The following is a 17,289-nucleotide window of genomic DNA, read 5'->3' as shown; positions in this document are numbered from 1 at the left end:
TTTGAGTTTAAGTAGGTCCCATTTGTTTATTTTTGTCTTTATTTCCATTATTCTGGGAGATGGGTCAATAAAGATGTTGTGATTTATGTCAGAGAGTGTTCTGCCTATGTTTTACTCTAGGATTTTTAGAGTGTCCAGGCTCACAGCTTGATCTTTAATCAAGTTTGAGGTTATTTTTTCGTGTGGTGTTAAAGGAGGACCTAATTTCATTTTTTTCCCTGTAACTGTCCAGTTTTCCCAGCACCATTTGTTGAAGAAACTGTCTCTCTAACATTGTGTAGTCTCGCCTCCTTTGTCGTAGATTAATTGACCATATTAGTTTCAGTTGATAATTTTCGCCTGGATCACTTATTACTATGACGAGTTCCAAAAGTTCAGGTGTCCCTTCTGTAATGCGTTAATAATGACAATACATCACATAAGTGGTTGTTCCTACCCAAAATGTGTAACTTCAATCTGATTTGAAAAAAATCTCAGACAAGTCCAAACTGAGTATATTCTACAAAAGAAATGGCATGTAATCTTAAAAATGTCCATGTTGTGGAAGAAAAAGAAAGGCCAAAGAAATATTACAGATTAAAGGAGCACTAAGAACATTTAAATGCAATACGTAATTTTGGATAATGTACAAAACCAGAAAAATTCACTATAAAGGGCATTAGTTGGGACAACTGGTGAAACTGGGATGTTGACTGTGGATTAGACAATCATATTGTATCACTTTTAAATTTCACAAATATGATAACTTGCACTGTGGTCATGTGAGGAGGATATCATTATTTAATAAACATATACTTGGTACTAATGAGCAATGCAGGATGATGTAGGCAACCTACTCTCATGGTTCAGAACAAAGAGTTTACGTATATATTCAGTTATGAGAATGATAAGTGCATAAGAGCAGTGTGGCAAAATGCTAAGAATGGGTGAGTCCAGATAAAAGGCTCGTGTACTACTCTTGCAATTTTTCTTTTAAGTTTGAAATTATTTTTAAAACAATTCAACTCTTGTTCTGCATAAAAAAGAATATATGATTTTATGATCTTGGACATTTATTACTATTTTGGAATGTGACAAAGCTTTTTAAAATACTCAATAAGAAGTCTGTCCTTCCTTTAGCTTATACTTCTTAACTGCGAGAAACTTGTATATGTACTCCTCAGTTGCAGAGAAACCCCTATTTAACAAGACAAAATAGGTGAGACTCTATAAAGTCAATAAAGGATACTAGAAATATTGACACAATTAGGCCTTTGAAAGCCTGGAACATCAATCATGGTAATGAATGATTCAAAAGCATCTATGGAAAGCCAGCTCTCTTTACTTCCCCTTAGCAGCTGGTAGCCACTGATCTCTTACCTAAAGTATATGTTATTTCTATTCTCAGGAGTTGGCTTTCTTTTTTTTTTTTTGTATCACTGATCTCTTCTACTATATCTGTTTCTCCTTGTGTGTCTTACCTTCAAAATTTTTCAGAGGGAGGTTTGGTTGGTCATTTAGTCACCCTCTAATATTGAGCCTTGCCATTGGGCAGGGGCCTTTCTGCAGAGCATCTCAAAGGCTCAAAGGACTCCCCTTGTCACGCTCAGGATCCCAGTTCAATGCGCATCCGTATCAACCATATACAAATTCATATGTAAATTCATAGCAGAGAGAATATTCTATGTTTTAGCATGAAGTCAGGCTGTGGTCAGTGGATCGTAGAACACAAAGAAAAGAAGCGTATGAGAATAGGACCACTCGTGTCACGTTCTTCAAAGGGGACATTCCCTGCCCTCTCACTCAGACCTGTCAGGGGAAATGACGACTGGCTGGTGCCTATCTGAATATATCTACTTATCCCTCATGGAAAAACCAGATGTACTGTATCTGTGCTGTAGGGCAGGTGTAAGAAAGCATGGTCATTTGTGCCATGAAGCACGTAAGAGTTTGAAGTCAAAGAAACTGGCCCTAGGTCCCACCCCCATCACTTGTTGGCTACATGACTTTGGAGCATTAACTTGTCTAGATTTTGAATTCCTCATTGACAGAACAAAGATGACAAGAATAGTCCCTTGGAGGACTAACAGACCCTGTGAGAGGAATGCTGTGGAGATTAAATAAGATGATATACACAACGCATTTACATAGTGTTTGGCACATAATAGGAGGTCAGTATAATAGTTGTTATTAGTACTATAAAAATCTGCTTTAGGGCTTGTGTGCAGCTAAGGGTGGTAGAGAAAGCTTTTTTCAGTTTCTAAACCTGTGTTAATTAATCTACGATGAGGATCTGCCCTGAATTTTTAGTTCCTTTTCTTTCTGATTCCTTTTTAAAAAAGATTTATTTATTAAATTTATTTAATTTTTATAAATAATTAAATAATTGCTTTAATTATGATAATTGCTTTACAGAATTTTGCTGTTTGCTGTCAAACCTCAACATGAATCAGCCATAGGTATACATATATCCCCTCCCTTTTGAAGCTTCCTCACATCTTCCTCCCCATCCTACCCCTCTAGTTATGCAGAGCCCCTATTTGAGTTTTCTGAGCCATACAGCAAATTCCCGTTGGCTATCTATTTTACATATGGTAATGTAAGTTTCCATATTAATCTTTACATATATCTCACCCTCTCCTCCCCTCTCCCCATGTCCATATGTATATTCCCTATCTCTGTTTCTCCATTGTTGCCCTGTAAATAAATTCTTCAGTACCATTTTTCTAGATTTTGTATATATGCGTTACAATACAGTATCTTTCTCTTTCTGACTCACTTCACTCTGTATAATAGATTCTAGGTCCATCCACCTCATTAGAACGTACTCAAATGCATTCCTTTTTTAGCTGAGTAATATTCCATTGTGTATATGTACCACAACTTCTTTATCTATTCATCTGTTGATGAACATCTAGGTTGCTTCCATCTTCTATCTATTGTAAATAGTGCTGAAATGAACAATGGGATACATGTGTCTCTTTCAATTTTGGTTTCCTCAGGTTATATGCCTGGGAGTGGGATTGATAGGTCATATGATGGTTTTATTCCTAGTTTTTCTCCATTCCATCTTCCATAGTGGCTGTGTCAATTTACATTCCCACCAACAGTGCAAGAGCATTCCCTTTTCTCCACACCCTCTCCAGCATTTATTGTTTGTAGACTTTTTGATGAGGGCCATTCTGACCAGTGTGAGGTGATATCTCATTGTAGTTTTGATTTTCATTTCTCTAATAATGAGCCATGTGGAGCATCTTTTCATGTGTTTGTTAGCCATCTGTATGTCTTCTTTAGAGAAATGTCTCTTTAGGTTTTTCCCACTTTTTGATTTGGGTTGTTTGTTTTTCTGGTATTGAGTTGTATGAGCTGCTTGTATATTTTGGAAATTAATCCCTTGTCAGTTGTTTCATTTGCTATTATTTTCTCCCATTCTGAGGGTTGTCTTTTCACCTTGCTTATAGTTTCCCTTGCTGTGCAAAAACTTTTAAGTTTAATCAGGTCCCACTTGTTTATTTTTGTTTTTATTTCCATTACTCTAGGAGGTGGGTCATGGAGGATCTTGCTTTGATTTATGTCATCAAGTGTTCTGCCTATGTTTTCCTCTAAGAGTTTTATAGTTTCTGGTCTTACATTTAGGTCTTTAATCTATTTTAAGTTTATCTTTGTGTATGGTGTTAGGAATGTTCTAATGTCATTCTTTTACATGTAGCTGTCCAGTTTTGCCAGCACTATTTATTGAAGAGGCTGTCTTTGCCCCATTGTATCTTCTTGTCTCCTTTGTCAAAAATAAGGTGCATGGGTTTATTTCTGGGCTTTCTATCTTGTTCCATTGGTGTATATTTCTGTTTTTGTGCCAGTACCATGCAGTCTTGATGACTGTAGCTGTGTAGTATAACCTGAAGTCAGGAAGGTGATTCTTCCAGCTCCATTCTTCTTTCTCAAGACTGCTTTGGCTATTTGGGGTCTTTTGTGTTTCCATATGAATTATGAAATTTTTTGTTCTAGTTCTGTGAAAAATGTCATTGGTAATTTGATAGGGATCGCATTAAATCTGTATATTGAGTTTGATAGTATAGTTATTTTCACAATATTGATTCTTCCTACCCAGGAACGTGGACTATCTCTCCATCTGTTTATGTTGTCTTTGATTTCTTTCATTAGTGTAATTTTCTGTGTACAGTTCTTTTGTCTTCTTAGGTAGGTTTATTCCTAGATATTTAATTCTTTTTGCTGCAATGATGAATGGGATTGATTCCTTAATTTCCCTTTGTGATTTTTCATTGTTAGTATATAGAAATGCAGGTGATTTCTGTGTGTTGATTTTGTATCCTGAAACTTTGTTAAATTCACTGATTAGCTCTAGTAATTTTCTGATACTATCTTTAGGGTTTTCTATGTACAGTATCATGTCATCTGCAAACAGTGAGAGCTTTACTTCTTTTCCGATCTGGATTCCTTTTATTTCTTTTTCTTCTCTGATTGCTGTAGCTAGGACTTCCAGAACTATATTGAATAATAGTGGTGAAAGTGGACACCCTAGTCTTGTTCCTGGTCTTAGGGGGAATGCTTTCAGTTTTTCACCATTGAGAATAATATTTCCTGTCAGCTTATCATATATGGCCTTTACTGTGTTGAGGTAGGTTCCTTCTATGCCCATTTTTGAAGAGTTTTAATCATAAATGGGTACTGAATTTTGCCAAAGGCTTTTTCTGCATCTATTGAGATTATCGTATGGTTTTTATCTTTCAGTTTGTTAATATGGTGTATTACATTGATTGGTTTACGTATAGTGAAGAATCCTTGCATCCCTGGAATAAACCAAACTTGATCCTGGTGCATGAGCTTTTTGATGTGTTGCTGAATTCTGTTAGCTAAAATTTTGTTGAGGATTTTTGCATCTATGTTCATCAGTGATATTGGCCTGTAGTTTTCTTTTTTTGTGTTTTCTTTGTTTGATTTTGGTATCGGGGTGATTGTGACCTCAGAATAAGTTTGGAAGTGTTCCTTCCTCTGCAATTCTTTGAAAGAGTTTTAGAAGGATAGGCATTAGGTCTTCTCTAAATGTTTGATAGAATTCTTCTATGAAACCATCTGGTCCTGGGCTTTTGTTTTTTGGGATATTTTAATTACAGCTTCAATTTCAGTGTCTGTAATTGGCTGTTCATAATTTCTATTTCTTCCTGGTTCAGTCTTGGAAGATTGAACTTTTCTAGGAATCTATTTCTTCCAGGTTATCTATTTATTGCCATATGGTTGTTCTTAGTAGTCTCCTATAATCCTTTGTATTTCTGCATTGTCTGTTATAACCTCTCTTTTTTCATTTCTAATTTTGTTGATTTGATTCTTCTCTTTTTTTCTTGATGAGTCTGGCTAAAGGTTTGTCAATTTTGTTTATCTCCTCAAAGAACCAGCTTTTAGTTTTTATTAATCTTCACTATTGTTTCTTTCATTTATTTCTGCTCAGATCTTCATGATTTCTTTCCTTTTACTAATTTTGGGGTTTTTTTGTTCTTCTTTTTCCAGTTGTTTTAGGTGTAAAGTTAGGTTGTCTACTTGATGTTTTTCTTGTTTCTTGAAGTAGGATTGTATTGCTATAAACTTCCCTCTTAGAACTCCTTTTGCTGCATCCCATAAGTTTTGAGTTGCCATGTTTTCATTGTCATTTGATTCTAGAAATTTTTTGATTTCCTCAGTAACCTGCTGGTTATTTAGAAATGTGTTGGTTAATCTCCATGTGTTTGTGTTTCTTACATTTTTTTCTTGTATTTGATATCTAGTCTCATAGCACTGTGGTCAGAGAAGACAGTTGATATGATTGCAATTTTCTTAAATTTACTGAGGTTTGATTTGTGACCCAAGATGTGGTCTATCCTGGAGAATATTTCATATGCACTTGAGAAGAAGGTGTATTCTTCTGCATTTGGATGGAATGTCCTGAAGGTATCAATGAGATCCACTTCAACTAATGTATCATTTAAGACTTGTGTTTCCTTATTAATTTTTTGTTTTGATGATCTGTCCATTGGTGTGAGTGGGGTGTTAAAGTCTCCTACTATTATTATGTTACTGTCAATTTCTCCTTTTATGTCTGTCAGTGTTTATCTTATGTACTGAGGTGCTCCTGTGTCAGCTGCATAGATATTTACAATTGTTATGTCTTCCTCTTGGATCAATCCCTTGATCATTAAGTAGTGTCCTTCTTTATCTCTTATAAATTTTATTTTAAGGTCTATTTTGTCTGATATGAGGATTGCTACTCCAGCTTTCTTTCACTTCCCATTTGCATGGAATATATTTTTCCGTCCTCTCACTTTCAGTCTATATGTGTCTTTATGTCTGAAGTGGGTTTCTTGTAGACAGCATATATATGGGTCTTATTTTTTTATCCATTCAGCCAGTCTGTGCCTTTTGGTTGGAGCATTTAATCCATTTACATTTAAAGTAATTATTGATATATATGTTCTTACTGCCATTTTCTTAATTGTTTGGGGTTGATTTTGCAGATCTTTTTTCTCCTCTTGTATTTCTTGACTATATGAGTCCCTTTAACATTTGTTGTAAAGCTGGTTTGGTGGTACTGAATTCTCTTAACTTTTGCTTGTCTGAAAAGCTTTTTATTTCTCCATCAATTTTGAATGAGATCCTTGCTGGGTACAGTTATCTTGATTGTAGATTTTCCCCTTTCAGTACTTTAAATATATCCTGCCATTCCCTTCTGGCCTGCAGAATTTCTGCTGAAAGATCACCTCTTAAGCATATGGGTTTCCCTTGTATGTTACTTGTTGCTTCTCCCTTGCTGCTTTTAATATTCTTTATTTGTGTTTAGTCTTTATTTGTTTGATTAGTATGTGTCTTGGCATGTTTCTCCTTGGGTTTATCCTGTATGAGACTCTTTGTGTCTCTTGGACTTACTGTCTATTTTCCATGTTGGGGAAATTTTCAGCTATAATCTCTTCAAAATTTTTCTCATACCCTTTCTTATTCTGTTCTTCTTCTGGGACTCCTTTAATTCAAATGTTGGTGCTTTTGATATGGTCCCAGAGGCCTCTGAGACTGTCCTCAGCTCTTTTCATCCTTTTTTACTTTATTCTGCTCTTCAGAAGTTATTTCCACCATTTTGTCTTCCAGCTCAATGATTCGTTCTTCTGCTTCAGATATTCTATTGATTCCTTCTAGAGTATTTTTAATTTCAGTAATTGTGTTTGTTTTTGTATGTTTATTCTTTAATTTTTCTAGGTTTTTGTTAATTGATTCTTGCATTTTCTCCATTTTGTTTTCAATGTGTTTGATCATCCTTACTATCATTATTCTGAATTCTTTTTCACATAGTTTGCTTATTTCTTCTTCATTTATTTGGACTCTGTGTTCCTAGTTAGTTCTTTCATTGGTGCAGTATTTCTCTGTCTTTTCATTATTATTTTTTAAGTTATTGTGTTTGAGGTCTCTTTTCCCAGGCTTCAAGGAAAGTTGAATTCTTTCCTTGAAGAAGGTTGAATTCTTTCTTCCTTTGGTTTCTGCCCTCCTAAGATTGGTCCAGTGGTTTGAGTGAGCTTCGTATAGGGTGAGATTTGTGCTGAGTTTTTGTTTGTTTGTTTTTCCTCTGATGGGCACGGCTCAGTGAGGTGGTGATCCTGTCTGCTGATGACTGGGTCTGTATTTTTGTTGTTGCTGTTGTCTAGACGAGGCGTCCTGCACAGGGTGCTACTGGTGGTTGGGTGATGCTGGGTCTTGTATTCAAGTGGTTTCCTTTGTGTGAGTTCTCACTATTTGATATGCCCTAGGGTTAGTTCTCTGGTGGTCTAGGGTCTTTGAGTCAGTGCTCCTACTCCAAAGGCTCAGGGCTTGGTCTCTGCTCAGGAATGAAGATTCCACAAGTGGTTTGTTATTGCACTAAGTGAGATTAAAACAACTATTCAAAAATGAGAACCCAAATATGAACCCAGACAAATGGGAATTACAAAGTCAGGCAAATAATAATTAAAATAATGGAATATACACATATACCCATAAGCAAAATCAAAACAGTCCAACAAAAATAAAGTACAATAGACTGACCCAGTGAACAAAGGAAACCAAAAATTATATCTACCAGCTAAGAACAAAACTAATTAAAGCACAGATCTGGAAAACAAAACTAAAGCAAGGTGCCAATTGAGGAATAAGGCAATGAAAATAAAACTAACAAATACATTGAGAGGAAAGAAAAAGAATAGATATGCAAAGTTAAATAGAGGTAGATAAAGATGATTTATATACATTAAAGATTAACTGCAGGGGGAAAAGGACTGTAGCAAAGGCAAGCAAAGGAATAAATGTAGAAAAAATAATTATAGGTTTAAAAAATTAAAATTAAAAAAAAGAGAAAAGAAAAAAAGAGGAAAGCTCCACAGAATTGCAAAAGCCCAATGTAGAAGCAGAGGTTTATGACAACAATAAAAAATGTGACTGAGGGGGAAAAAGAGCTCAAAAGCTTAATTGGATTTCTTAGTGCCAGTAAAATCAACAACTATAGCGGGGGAAAAAAGGAAAAGGAAAAAATCCAAAAGAATTGCAGAACAAGTGAAAAAATAAGAATAAATGTTTTTCTTGAGTCACTGCTCTCAGAGTCCTTTCCCTCGCTCACCTCCCTAGGATGCCCTCCGACACTGTGCTGATCTCTGGACCTGCTGTGGGGGCAGCTCAGATTCGAATCTGGTCCTGCTCCTGTGTGTTCTTGCCTCCAGTGTCCACAGCTATCAGAGCTAGTGCGTTTTCTTTTGTGGGAGCTCTCGATGGCCTTTTATATATTCCATAGACACAGGGTCTGCTTAGTTGATTGTGTGGACTTAATCTGCAGTTTGTACAGCTGGTGGGAAGGTTTTGGGTCTTCTTCCTTAGCCACACTGCCCCTGGGTTTCAATTCTGGTTTTATTTCCACCTCTCCATGAGAGTCGACCACTGGGATTTGCTCCTGAGGCTGCCCTGGAGGACTAGGGTCTGCCCCAGTGAGGGCCAGGTGTGGAGGTGGTGCAGCTGCTTGGGTCGCAGGGGCTCTGGCAGCACCAGGTACTCAGGGGGGTTGGCAGCTAGGGCGGCAGGAAATGTAGTGCTCTAGAAGGGTATGGCAACCAGAATTGGCCAATACCCTCCAGTATTCTTGCCTGGAGAACCCCCCTCCCTGACAGAGAAGCCTGGCAGGCCACAGTCTACAGGGTCACAAAGAGTCGGACACGACCGAAGTGATCCTACGTGCATAGACTCGAGACTTTCTTTGCCTGTGTCAGCTCTGCCCCCGGGAGAGTTGAGCGTGAAGGTGGCGCAGCTGCTGGGCTTGTGGGGACCCTGGCGGCGCCAAGTGTGCAGGGACATGGACTGCCTCCACCACAGGAGTCATGGCCCTGTCTGTCTTTTTTTAGCCTCTTGTAGCTGGCGATCAGAAGGCCTCCTTGGCCAGTCTGTCTCCATAGCTCTGCCCATTCAGGCACTTAGAGGACTCCCTTGCCTGGGGTCCTTCTCTGTTTTCCAGCACACTGGCCACATAGAGGCCCCCCCGCTGGCTGGGGCCCTACTCTGTAGTTCGGTGAGTCAGGCATTTGATGGCCCAGCCTCTCTACTGTTCAGCTACCTGATGCTGGCGGGTGGGGAGAGAGAGGCTATGATGATGGCTCCACCCTCTACACGTGACTCAGCAGTATGGCCTTGCTTCTGTGGCTGCCTGGCTTTCCTCCACCTGCATTTCCCACCACGATCTCCTTCCTCACACCCCCTCGATCCATCTGTCTGCAGTCAACAGCAGCCCTTGCCCTGGGATTGCTCCACAATCCCTGAACTCCAGCTCCCAGCCTCTGTGCCTTCCCAGAGACCAGCGTTCCTGTCCGGGGTATGTATGGCTGCAACAAGGACTGTCTGACTCTCATTCCATTTAGTCTGCTGCAGGTCAGCTGTTTCACTCTAAGCCTTAAGTGTTTTTCCTCTGACTCAGACAGTTGACCCGCTGTGGGGATCGGACCCCAGCTTCAATTCCCCTACCCACTGTGGGCAGGTCCAGTCCTACTAACACTTCTGTTTTTCCCCCTAGTTCCTTCGTCCTACCGAGTTTTGCGTGGTTCTGTATATTCTTTTCCACTGATCAGGTCCTCCTGTCCACTCTCTGCTGATGTTCTGCACACACTTCTGTGTCTGAAGGTGTATTCCTGATGTATCTGTGGAGAGAGATGTACTCCACGTCCACCTACTCCTCTGCCATCTTGTTCTCCAACCTCTGATTCCTTTTTGAAAAGAATATTGCTCTTTTCTTTTTGAAAGTCTTTGGACTCACAAGAATTTGCACAATTAGTTTCAAGGTATCCTTTAGGCTGCTTCACCCAAAGATAACAGCTTATATCAACATTGTATTTCCTAAACCAGGAAGTTGACATTGGAACAATGAACTCAATTTTAGAACTCATTTGAGTTCACTGGTTGCTTTCTTTTCTTTCAGTTTTCTTCTACCCCAGTCCATTTCTTTCTCTTATTCCTGATGCGTTTTTAGAGTACAGATGACACATTTCAAACTTAGAATTAACAAAAACGAAGCATCCTGCAGAGTTTCACAGGGTGCTTGTGAGTCCTCCATCGTCATAGTCATCGTGCTCCCAGAAAGGTGAACCGTGACCTCTGTAAAACGCTGGTCTTTCTCTTTCTGAGCACTACCTGAAGACTAACAGAATGGCTCTACCAGTGGCTCTTCTCCTTAATAAGAAAGAACCATACAGTGTCTGGTTGGAGGGGAGGAGAAGCCATCTATCTAGTGGATTCAAGCCCCATATTTGACACTCCAGCCCTGGGGTGAACATTGTAACCCAAAGTTCATAGCACCATTATGCACAATAGCCAAGATAAGAAAACAGCATAAATATCCATCAACAGATAAATGGATAAAGAAGATGTGGTACATATATAAAATGGAGTACCACTCTGCCATAAAATAGAACAAAATTCTGCTATTTGCAGCAACATGGATAGAGTTGGAGGGTATTATGTTTAGTAAAATAAGTCATACAGAGAAACACACATACCTATGTTTTCACTTCTATGTGAAATATAAAAAATAAAACAGAAACATATTCACAGATATAGAGAATAAACTAGTGGTTACCTGTAAGGAGAGGGGTCAGGGGGAGGGGCAAAACAGGTGAAGGGGATTAAGATGCAAACTGCTAGTATTTAACAAATATAGGATAGGGAATATAGGCAATATGTTATAATAACTTTGGAGTGTAATCTCTAAACATATCAAATATCATATACATTAAAATAATATTACAAGTCAACTACTCAATAAAACTAAAGGAAGCTCCTACTTGTTGGGATTAGGGTAGTCCTTGACTTATATCTGTTAACGAAATAAATATATTCTATCTGGGATAGAAGAATTAAATATTAAGTTTTCTTAATTTAAGAAAACTTAAGATTTTGATTTTATACCACTTTTACTTAATGACCTAAAGAAATGGGGAAATTTTTACCTTTGAAGAGTAGATAAGTGCGTGTGTGGTCAGTCACTTCAGTCATGTTTAACTCTGCGACCCCATGGGCTATAGCCCACCAGGTTTCTCTGTACATGGGGATTCTCCAGGCAAGAATGCTGGAGTGGGTTGCCACATCCTCCTCCAGGGGATCTTCCCAACCCAGGGATCAAACCCACATCTCTTATATCTAACTGCATTGGCAGGTGGATTCTCTACCACTTTTCTCTAAGGGAAAGAACTGTCTTTGGAAAAACATATTGGGAAATGCTGGGGCAGAATGTGAATCCTCAAAAAATGAATATAAGTTGATGCCAGAAGTCCTGAAGAAGGGAAAACTCCTCTTCCTAAAGCAAGAGCAGGAGTTGGTTGTTTTCATTTCAAAGAGGAATCTCTTGAGAAGGTGGATGCTTGTGGTTCCTCTTAAGATAATTTATATTGCTGTAGTTTGAGCCCCTCTTTATCTTAGCCCAAAACTCTTCAGTGAAAAGAAACATGTTCATTCATGGTTTTCATATGTTCATTCAACAGTCTTTGACTGATCAACTTTTATGTCCTCAGTATATTCTGAACATTGTCTGAGTCCAGTGATCTCCTGGAGCTTATACGCTAGTTGGGTGACAAACAGATGAATAAATATATATCAACAACTCTCAGACATGGTGAAAAATATTAAAGCAGGGTATTGAGGTAGAGACTTGAGATGGGGGGGTGTTATTTTAGGTAGGGCCTGGGGGAGGTGACATCCCAGCAGTGCCTTGCATGATGCGAGGGTGCAATCTGGAAGAATAGCATTCCAGACAGGGGGACCAGCAGGTGTAAAGGTCTTTGAGGAAGAAGAAGTCAGATCAGTGTGTTCAGTAGAAAGTAGCCTCGTGTGCCTTGAGAGCTGTGGAAAATGGCACGAGTTTTAGGACGTGATGTGCGTGATTGCTATGGACAATAGGAAACATCTGTGTTCTCTGCAGTGAAATGAGTGGGACGGAAGAAACTTCCAGGACTGAGGGGCCTGAAAGTTGTACCAGCTTTGAGAGTATAAGTCATCATCTTCTTACACCATCCCAGAAAACTGAGGGGCTAGTTGGGACTTCTGAAGAAAAGGAACTATTGAGCGCTGAAGCCACTGTGGTCTCATTATGCAGGGGCAAGGAGACACTAAATAACGTATGTTTTCCTCTGATGTAGCCCTTTAGGAACACTTGAACCTTATCAAAATTTTAATTTTAGGTCATCACAGTTTTCAAGAAGCTATTGTGTCACTACCATTTAATAAGACACATTAAATTCTGTAATAAAATCATGCAACAGCATCTTCTGTACATCTCAGCTCCTACAGAAGCTGGCACGTATCAGGAGCTCAATATATTTGCTAAAGGAATGAAAGTAGCAAAAAACTCATTCAAGTTTGAAGTCCAAACAGTATGCATACTCCTCTTTAAAACAGTAAATTTGTTTATTTATTTAAAGCTTTGCTGTTATGGATAATTATGCGTTGGTGATTTTTCTCTAGCCCAAGGGTAAATAGCACACAGCCCATGACTTCATCTTGACTTCTAAGAAAAATATTTTTATGAAAAAATATAATTTGATAATCTGTAATAAAGCTGCCAATATTTTCAAATAATAAATGCTCTTAATTTAGATAGCCAGTGTTCTCATCCAGATTTTATGACATATCAGTTTGAATAGTGTCAGTCTAAATTGAAAATATGCCAGGTTTGTTAACACCATCATTAACAGACTTTTTAATTAAGTTGCTGATTCTGTCAATAATACTGTTTACTGTTGTTTCTGAAAAGAGTTGTATAAGCATTTTTTAAATAACTCCTGTTCAGTAACTTTCATTGCATACAGGTGTGGAATGGGGTGAAATTTCAACAAAAGTGCAAGAATCCAAACAAAATTTCATGGTGTTTTTTTATTGCTGTAAAAATAAAGGTGTTTGAGCTCCTCCAAACAGAAGTCTTGCTTATCAGAAATTTAAATGCACTAATGAATTAATTGGAGTTTGTTTCTTTAGACTTACAGATTGCATCTATGGAATTCTGGTTCTTGGATCCATGGTTGATGGAATCGTCAACATTTGTTTATTTTATAGCTTTCAGTGCGCTAGAAGTGAAAAGCACATTTCTCATACATTTTCATATTTATAAGGATTTCTACCTCCACTGTCTCATGCTGTAATAAATGTCCTTTGTCTCTGTGTCAAACATACAGTACAAAAAAGATCAACATTCTTAAAACCTAGATAAGATATAATATTCAATTCATGTGTGTGTGCTTAGCCATTCAGTCACATCTGACTCTCTATGACCCAGGACTGCAGCACACCAGGCTCCTCTGTCCATGGGGATTCTCCAGGCAAGAATACTAGAGTGGGTTGTCATGCCCTCCTCCAGGGGATTTTCCCAACCCAGGGATCAAACCCAGGTCTCCCGCTTTGCAGATGGATTCTTTACCATCTGAGCCACCAGGGAAGCCCAAGAATATTGGAGTGAGTAGCCTATCTCTTCTCCAGGGGCTCTTCCTGACCCAGGAATTGAACCGAGGTCTCCTGTATAGCAGGCGGATTCTTTACCAGCTAAGCTACCAGGGAAGCCCTATATAATTCATATACCCTATCGAAAAAGCAGAAACTTCATTTTCTTCACTGGAAGGAACAGTGTTTGAAAGATTCCTACTCTTTGAACATTGGAGCCATGTAGTCCAAATGAAAATATTTTCCCTAGATATACTGCCATTAACAGTCGTTAATTTTCCTGTCAATATTTTTGGGCTTCCCTGGTGGTCTAGTGACTAAAGCTTTGTGCTCCCAATGAAGGGGGCCATGATTTGATCCCTAGTCAGGGAACTAGATCCCACATGTTGCAACTAAAGATCCTGTATGTTGTAACTGACACCCAACACAGCTAAGTAAATAAATAAATAAAAATAAATACAAAGAATACTCTACCAAACCAAGTGGAGTATTAGAAAAGTTATCTTTCTGTGTGAACTAATTTGGTTCAGATCTTTTAGTGTGAAGTTAGATTTGTTTCAGCTCATGGAACCTTGGCAATTTTTGTTATATTTCTTTCATCAATTATCATTCCATGTGTCAACTTGGTCTTTTGTATGCAACTCTCATTTGAAGGTATGTGTCCAGATTGGAAAAGAATTTCCACACACAGCATTTCAGAAGCAAGTGCATTTATTAAGAACAAAGAGCAGAGATAATGTGGGCACTCCAAGCAGAGCAGGCTGACCTCCTAACAGGCCAGGCAGAGTTGACACATTTCGTGGGTTAGTAGCCAATTTTTAAAGCCTCAAGACAAAGAAAATTCCTGCTGATTGATTAGGGCACTATAAGGTGCTTACCGGGGTGGGGATTTCCCCCTAATTTGGTGTCAGGAAGCCTCCTGGTGATGATCAGGGGGCTTTTGAAAATGGTTGCAAAGGGACTCAGTCACCTTAGGGGGTGACTTGGTTCTAGGCTCCACTTCTGTGGCCCTGGGACAGGACTCCATAGTATGGATTTCTGTAAAGAGAAAAACACATGTGGCTTTTAAAGGGGATACTGTTTCTTCTAAGAAAGCATGGTTCAGTTCAATTGCTCATTCGTGTCCGACTCTTTGCGACCCCATGGACTGCAGCACGCCAGGCCTCCCTGTCCATCACCTACTCCTGGGGCTTACTCAAACTCATGTCCATATCATTGGTGCTGCCATCCAAGCATCTCATCCTCTGTCGTCCCCTTCTCTTCCCACCTTCAACCTTTCCCAGCATCAGGGTCTTTTCCAATGAGTCAGTTCTTCGCATCGGGTGTCCGAAGTATTGGAGTTTCAGCTTCAGCACCAGTCCTTCCATGAAAATTTAGGACTGATCTCCTTCAGGATGGACTGGTTGGATCTCCTTGCTGTCCAAGGGACTCTCAAGAGTCTTCTCCAACACCACAGTTCATTTCATCCATTTAAATTTCTAATCCAACCCTGCCAAGCGTCTGCCAAGGGGTCTATTTAGCTCTTGTGGTGGATTGATTGAAAAAATGTTTCAAAATTCTCCACTTCTTGCTCTGTAGCTGCTCCTCTCTTCAAGAGGTGGATTCTGTTTCCCTTTGAGATCAGGTGAACCCAAGCAGAACACCAGAACCTGCCCGAGATTAGTGAGCAAAACAAACGTTTTCCCTGATAGGCCTCTGAGGTTTGCTGGCTGCTTGTTTCACAACATTATTGCAGCAACAGATAACTAACACAGCTCTTAATATTGTTTTTGTCTGATTGGCTCCTAAGAATCTTGCAGGGTAGTGTTACTCAAGCCTCTAGTATTGAGTTCTGTGTGCCTAATATGTATGGTGTAAAGTGGCTCAGACGGTTAAGCGTCTGTCTACAAAGTGGGAGACCTGGGTTCGATCCTTAGGTTGGGAAGATTCCCTGGAGAAGGAAATGGCAACCCACTCCAGTACTCTTGCCTAGAAAATCACATGGATGGAGGAGCCTGGTGTTGATGGGGTCGCACATAGTCGGACACAACTGAGTGACTACACTCACTTCACAAAGCAACATAAACATGATTTCTAACCCATAGTAAGGGCTCACAATTAATTGTTTACTGAATTTACAAATGTCAATTAATATACTGAGCATGCTCTTAACTGGCGTTGTGTGAGAGACATTTCTTTGGCTTAAGAAGGTTATATTTCCACACATATTAGAAATTAGGAGAAATTCTCCCTACGAATGACCCTGGAAGACATCCTGTCAGTTTCCAGAAAGGAGATGGAGTTATGCCCCCGCTCTCCGTTTCCTCAGAGCCTAAGCGGGGTTGGCGTGGGTGCCGCTGGAACTGTGACTGCTCTGATTCATCCTACTCCTTGTCCCTGTGGTTCCCAGGAGTATCAGGCCACCCACACCCTATTCCTGGCATCTGCTCACTGCCTCCTCTGCATCCTCACACCTCTCATTGGGCCTGAGTTTTAAAGCCTGGCTCTGGATCGTTGGGAACTGTTCCATCCTTCCTAGGGTTTTGCTAACTCAGGTCTATTTCTTGATGCATCCCCCCGCCCCGCCCCCGACTCACACTTTTATCCTCAGTGTCTCACGTTATCCTCAAAGCAACTCTCCAAAGGAGATATTTTCTTACCTGAAAACACAGGTTCAGAGAGGTCCTGTCACTTGTCCTGTGTCACACAGGAAGTAAATAATGGAGAGTCACAGCTAGTCTGGGGCTTCCCTCATAGCTCAGCTGGTAAAGAAACCACCTGCAATGCAGGAGATCCCGGTTCGATTCCTGGGTCAGGAAGATCTGCTGGAGAAGGGATAGGCTACCCACTCCAGTATTCTTGAGCTTCCCTTGTGGCTCAGCTGCAATGCAGGAGACCTGGGTTTGATCCCTGGGTTGGGAAGATCTCCTGGAGAAGGGAAAGGCTACCCACTCCAGTATTCTGGCCTGGAGAATTCCATGGACTGTATAGTCCAAGGGGTCACAAAGAGTTGGACACGACTGCGTGACTTTCACTTCACTTTACAGCTAGTCTGACCCCATAGCCTGTACCCGAGATCCCCGTGCACTCAGGTACATGCTGCTGCTCCCTTATTTGTACCAACAGGCAGTGCTCACCAGCGGTGAGCAAGTTTAACTATCCTGGGTCTCCCTTTCTTCATTAAAAAAAAAAATTATTTGGCTGCACTGGGTTTTGGTGTCTGCACACAGGATATTTTTTTTAGTTGTGGCATGTGGAATCTAGTTCCCTGACCAGGGGTTGAACCTGGGGTCCCTGCACTGAGAGCTCAGAGTCTTAGCCACTGGACGACCAGGGAGGTCCCCCTTTCCACACTTAATATGAAGG

Source organism: Cervus elaphus, chromosome 24, assembly GCF_910594005.1.
Source record: "Cervus elaphus chromosome 24, mCerEla1.1, whole genome shotgun sequence".
NCBI lineage: Eukaryota > Metazoa > Chordata > Mammalia > Artiodactyla > Cervidae > Cervus > Cervus elaphus.
Note: the sequence above shows the minus strand (reverse complement) of the source record.